The following is a 7,145-nucleotide window of genomic DNA, read 5'->3' on the forward strand; positions in this document are numbered from 1 at the left end:
TGATCCGCCTACCTTGACCTCCCGAAGTGCTGGGATTTTAGGCGTGAGCCTCCGCGCCCAGCGGTGTCATTAGTTTTACTTTTATATTTTCATACAGAGCTAGAGTAATTTTCTGTGTTTGTTCCCTTTGTTAGACTGGGGAATTCTCTGAGGGCAGCAGCTGTATCTGATACATCTTTCTGCCTCGGTGTCAACGTTTGAGCCTGACCTACAGGAGGCGGCTAGGGAGCAAAGGGTAAAATCAGAATCTCTAGCATTTGTTTGGGTTTAAATCGAGACTCAAGCACTTACTGACTCTGAAACTAGAGAATCTGCAGTTCCATTTCCTTATCTGTAAAATGCAGATCATAATATTTAAGTTATAGAGTGGTCATGAGGATTGGGTCAGACACAATATGTGTAAGTCTGTATATCCCACACATGGGGAAGTTGTCAAGGAAGAACTAGAGTTTTGTTTGTATTGTTTGACTTTTTTTTTTTTTTTTTTTTTTGAGACGGAATCTTGCTCTGTCGCCAGGTTGGAGTGCAGTGGCACGATCTTGGCTCACTGTAACCTTCAATTCCCTGATTCAAGCGATTCTCCTGCCTCAGCCTCCTGAGTAGCTGAGATTATAGGCGCCTGCCACCACGCCTGGCTAATTTTTGTATTTTTAGTAGAGACAAGGTTTCACCGTGTTGGCCAGGATGGTCTTGATCTCCTGACCTCGTGATCCGCCCACCTCGGCCTCCCAAAGTGCTGGGATTACAGGCGTGAGTCACCGCGCCCGGCCTTGTTTGACTTTTTCCAACAAGAATGTGTTTGTGTTTTATCTGTATAATTTTAAGTTTTTTTATTGTTGCAAAATGCATATAATATTTACTATCCTAGCCATTCTTAAGGGTCAGCTCAGTGGTATTAAGTACACTCATATTATTGTGTAACCATCATCACCATCTCCAGAATTCTTTTTCTTGCAAAACCAAAACTTTACACCCATTAAACAATAACTTCCCATTCCCCTCCACACCCTCCAACTACCCGCAACCACCATTCTATTTTCTATCACTATGATTTTGACTACTCTACATACCTCACATAAGTGGAATCTTACATTCTGTAATTCCATATGCTTATATGGAATTGTAAACATAATTCCATATGTTTGTCTTTTTTGTGACTGGCTTTTTTTTTTTTTTAGCATAAATGTCTCCAAGGTTCATCCATGTTGTAGCATGTGTCAGAATTTCCTTCCTTTCCAAAGCTAATCTCTCACTGTAGGTATTTACCACATTGTGTCTTTGCAGTCAGCTGTCATTGTCACTTGGGCTGCTTCCACATTTTAACGATTGTGAGTAATGCTGCTGTGAACATGGGTGTACAAATATCTCTTCTTTAACCTTGTTTTCAATTCTTTTGGGTAATACTCAGAAGTGGAATTGCTAGATCAATGGTAATTCTATGTTTAATTTTTGAAGATCTGCCATGCTGCTTTCCCCAGCAGCTGAACCATTTTATATTTCCATCAACAGTGCACAAAGTTCCAGTTTCTCCCCATCCTTCCATCCTTGCCAACACTTATTGTTTTCCAGGTTTTTTTATATAGTAACCATTCTTTTTTTTTTTTTTTTTTGAGACGGAGTCTCGCTCTGTCACCCAGGCTGGAGTGCAGTGGCCGGATCTCGGCTCACTGCAAGCTCCGCCTCCCAGGTTTACGCCATTCTCCTGCCTCAGCCTCCCCAGTAGCTGGGACTACAGGCGCACGCCACCTTGCCCGGCTAGTTTTTTTTTTTGTATTTTTTAGTAGAGACGGGGTTTCACTGAGTTAGCCAGGATGATCTCGATCTCCTGACCTCGTGATCCACCTGTCTCAGCCTCCCAAAGTGCTGGAATTACAGGCTTGAGCCACCGTGCCCGGCCTATAGTAACCATTCTAATGGCTGTGAGGTGATATCTCATTATGGTTTTGATTTGCATTCTCTGATGATTAGTGATGTTGAGCATCTTTTTGTGTGATTTTTGCCATTTATATAGGATCTCATTTTTAAAAATACAAAAACAATGATTTTCTGTATGAATGTAGGCAAATCCCAACCCCACTCTGGATTTTGGCAAGCTGTTGGGTCAAATGAAGGATTTAACCAGAGTGTCTGTGAGGTCTTACCCTGCAAAGGGCATTCAGTTCTCTGAGTGTGTCTTGATAATTTTCTGGTTTACCAAACTTAATGCCTATCGGGGTGCCTGGAATGCAGTAGGTGTTCAATGTTTGTGAAGGAACACACACATGAATGAATACATGAATGTGTTTGAGTCACAAACAGGATAGTCCTTCTCACATCGCCTGATAAACAGCTGGAGAGGAAGCTGCAGTCCCTTAGGCTGCTCACCCTATCATATTTTTGGGCTGTGCCTGGAACCAATATGACAACCAGTGAAATTGATCACATTTAGAGTACTGTTTGGGGTGACAGCAGATTCAGAGACTGCACCTAAGAAGTCAATTATTTTACACTCTTATCATGAAAACTTGGTGGAAGTGGGTGTGTGGTGGAGCAGCAGGAGGACATCGGGAGTGGGAGGGTAGAGATGTCTCTGCAATGTCCTACATGATCTGGCCCCTGCCTACTGCCCAAGATCACCTCTTGAGGCATCCAGCCTGCACCTGGGTCTCCAGCCCCACCACACTTCTCACACACCTCACCCTAAGTGTGAAGCAGGTAGCCTGGTTGGTGTTCACTGTTCTGGGAGAAGGTAGAGTTGCTGTCCTCTTGGACAGTCAAGCTCTGATTGCTTGTCTTCCTCTAACACGGTATGGGATGGAGACCAGGAGGACAACCACCTTGTTGAGACCTCAGCCAGGCCCCGCTTAGAGACCATGGGCAGAATCTGTGACCTCATATCCCTCCACATACCTGCCCTTTCCACCTGCCAACAGGTGTGCATGGTTCCAGGACTTCTTAGGGCCTGGAAGCTGCAATTTGGGAAATCCTGCCTCACCCCTTCCCACAGTATTCTGCCTACCCTGCCCCCTCTTCTCAGCTCTGCTCCACTCCTGCAATTCATTTTTATTTTTTTTAGAGACAGGTCTCACTCTGTCACCCAGGCTGTAGTGCTAAGTAGTGTGAACATATCTTGACCTCTTGGGCTCAAGTGATCCTCCTGCCTCAGCCTCCTGAGTAGCTGGGACTACAGGCACATACCACCACGCCCAGCTAATTTTTGTATTTTTGTAGACAGAGTCCCGCTATGTTGCCCAGGCTGGTCATGATCTTCTGGACTCAAGCAATCCTCCCTCCTCAGCCTCCCAAAGTGCTGAGATTATAGGCGTGAACCACAGTGCCAGGTCTAACATATATGATTGTTAACATATATGATTATTCTGGCATTTTGTATATTCTTATGTCAGGTTTAGGTTCAATATGTTATCGTTTCCTTATTTGTTTTGTTAAAAAGTATTCTATTTTCCTTTGTGATTTTCTCTTTGATTTAGTCATTATTTAGAAGTCTCTTGTCTAATTGTTAAATAGGTGGGGATTTTCTAGTTTATTTGTTATTAACTCTTTAATTTTTTTGTGGTTAGAAAATATACTTTGTATGACTTAAAGCCTCAGAAATGTGTTGAGTCATGTTATATGGCCCAGCATAGAGTCTATCTTGGTTCCATGTGTGCTTGAAAATAGGTATAATCTGTAGTTGTTCTATAAATGTCACTTAGATCAAGAGGATTGATAATATTGCTTAGAACTTTTATATCCTTGCTAATTTTTCATCTAGCTATCCTCTAAATTATTGAGGGGAGCTTTAAACTTTCCAGTTGTGCTTGTTGGTTTATTTCATCTTCAGATTCTGTCAAATATTGTTTCATGTATATTGAAGCTCTGTTATTAGGCACATACACATTTTCATAATTATGTCTTCCTAATAGACTCACCATTTTATTATTATAAAATATCCCTGTTTATCTTTGATAGTTCTTCTTGTCTTGAAGTCTATTTTGCCTGATATGAATACATGTACCCCAGCTTTTTCATGCTCACTGTATGTATGATACATATGTCTCTTTTCATCTTTTGACTTTCAACCTATGTTCTTACATTTAAAGTGTGTCTCTTATATACATAAAGTTGGGTCATTATCTAATTACCAGTCAGATAATCTCTGTCTTTAATTTCAGTATTAAAGTCCTTCTGGATTTGACATAATTACGGATATATTTGGTCTCAAACGTGCCGTGTTGTTCTTTGTTTTCTCTTAGCTCTACCTGGTGTCTGTTCCCCTTTTCTACCTGTATTAGTCCATTCTCTCAAAGACATAAAGAAATGTCTAAGACTGGGTAATTTATACAGAAAAGAGGCTTCATTGGCTCACAGTTCTGTAGGCGGCACAGGAAGCATGGCTGAGGAGGCCTCTGGAAACTAACAATCACGTTAGAGGGTGAAGGGTAAGCAGGCATGTACATGGCTGGAGCAGAAGGAGGTACCACACACTTTTAAACAGCCAGATCTCATGAGAACTCTGTCACGAGAACAGCACCCAAGGGACACGGCGCTGAACTGCTCATGGAGGATCCACCCCCATGATCCAATCACCTTCTAGCAGGACCCACTGCCAACATGAGAATTCCAACTGAACATGAGGTTTGGGTGCGGACACAGATCCAAACCATGTCACTACCATTGAAATATTAACTAAAGAGAAAATTGACAATTCTTAACCAAAATGGAAAGTTTTAACACCCCTCCCTCAGCAACTGACAGACAAAAACCAACAAAGATACAGATCTGAAAAAGACTATCAAATCTTGACTTAACTGATATTTGAAGGACCCTGTACAACAAAATGGCCACCTACCTTCTTTTCGAGGGTATATGATACACCTTATAATAGTGCAGATAATTAAACGGTCTGAAACTAACGTTGGGCAGTGGGGGGTGTGCTCCTTGCTCCCAGAGCTCCCAAGATGGTGGCAGGCTGCTTCCAAAATGGCTGGCGGGTAACTTCCAAGATGGTGGCAAGCCTTGTGTTCTCTGACCTGGGGTTCTTGGCCTCACGGATTCCAAGGAATGGAATCTTGGGCCATGTGGTGAGTGTTATAGCTCTATTAGAAGCCATGGGTCATGGAAGAGAACCGTGGAACCCAGTGACTAGTGTTCAGCTCGATTAGGACAAACCCAGGCATTTAGCCGTGCAGGAACAATGGCAAGCCTTTAGCCTGATCGGGAGTGGCAATGGGCTCCTAGCTGGATCAGGAGCACAGCAGACACCCTGCTGGATCCGGAGGGATGGAAATCAGCGGCGGGTCTGAGGTGGCAGACAGCAGCAATGGACAGCAAGTGAAAGCTCAGCTCAAGCTGTAACAAACATGTACCAGAAGAGTGTGCAGTGCAAGATTTAATAGAGTGAAAACAGAGCTCCCATACAAAGGGAGGGGACCCAAAGAGGGGAGCCACTACTGGCTCCAATGCCTGGGTTTATATCCTGATCATTGTCCCTCCCGCTGTGCTCTCAGGCGATAGATGATTGGCTATTTCTTTACCTCCTGTTTTTGCCTAATTAGCATTTTAGTGAGCTCTCTTTACTACCTGATTGGTCGGGTGTGAGATAAGTTGTAAGCCCCATGTTTAAAGGTGGATGAAGTCACCTTCCCAGATAGGCTTAGGGATTCTTAGTCGGCCTAGGAAATCCAGCTAGTCCTGTCTCTGACTATGGAGAGTATATTCTCTGATCACAGTGGAATCACATTAGAGTTTAAGAAAAATCAGATAATTAGAAAAACCCAAAATATTTGAAAATTAAACAACACATTCTATATAATCCATAGGTCAAAAGAGAAATCACAAAGGAAATTGGAAAATATTTTAATCTCATGATAACAACATATTAAATTCTATTAGATGCAGCTAAAGCAGTGCTAAGAAAAAAATTTATAGCTTTAAATGTTTGTTTATATTAGAATGAAGAAAAGTCTAAAACCAGTGATCTGCATTCCTACCTCAATAAATTGGAAAAAGAAGTGTAAATTAAACCTAAAGTAGAGGAAAGAAAATCATAAAGACAAGTACAGTAATTAATTAAATAAAACTTACATCAACAGTAGAGAAAATCAATGAAATAAAAAACTAGGTCTTTGAAAATATCAACAAAATTGATAAGCTTTTAGCTAAACGAAGCAAGGAAAAAAGAGAAAAGGCAAAGTATTAATATCAGGAATGAAAGAAGGGACATAACTATGGCCTCCACAGATATTAAAAGGATGATAAGGGAATAGGATATTATGAACAACTTCATGCAAAATAATGGAACAACCTAGATGAAATAGAAAAATTTCTTCAGGGACACAAACTACCAAAGAAGAAACAGAAAATTTGAATATCCTTACATTAATTCCAAATACTGAACTTGTAATTTAAAGTGTCCCACATCCAGGCACAGAAGGCTTTACTCATGAATTCTATGAAACTTTTTTTTTTAACAACAGGAATACTATACAAACTTTTTAAAATATGGAAGTATAGAACACTTCCCAAATTCATTTTATGAGGCCAGTATTACCTTAATATGAAAACCAGATGAAGACACTACAGGAAGAGAGAATTATAAACCAGTATTCCTCACAAATACAGATGCAAATTTAAGTAAAATTAAATGTATGTATCCATGTATCTCTGTCCATCTGTAAATATGTATGGAAAGATACCCGAAATGATGTTTACCTGATATTAATGATGACTGTTTCTTTCTTTCTTTTTTTATGAGATGGAGTCTGGCTCTGTCACCCAGGCTGGAGTGCAGTGGCGTGATCTCAGCTCACTGCAAACTCAGCCTCCCAGTTTCAAATAATCCTCCCACCTCAGCCTCCCGAGCAGCTGGGACCACAGACCTGCACCACCAAGGCCAGCTAATTTTTGGAGTGTTGCCCTGTTGCCCAGGCTGGAGTGCAAGTGGTGCCATCTCTGCTCACTGCAACCTCTACCTCCCTGGTTCAAGCGATTCTCCTGCGTCAGCCTCCCAAGTAGCTGGGATTACAGGCACCAGCCACCATGCCTGGCTAATTTTATATTTTTAGTAGAAGACGTGGTTTCACCATGTTGGTGAGGCTGGTCTTGAACTCCTGACCTCAGGCGATCCACCCGCCTCAGCCTCCCAAAGGGCTGGGATTACAGGCGTG

Source organism: Colobus angolensis, unplaced genomic scaffold (genome assembly GCF_000951035.1).
Source record: "Colobus angolensis palliatus isolate OR3802 unplaced genomic scaffold, Cang.pa_1.0 Scaffold46, whole genome shotgun sequence".
Taxonomy (NCBI): domain Eukaryota; kingdom Metazoa; phylum Chordata; class Mammalia; order Primates; family Cercopithecidae; genus Colobus; species Colobus angolensis.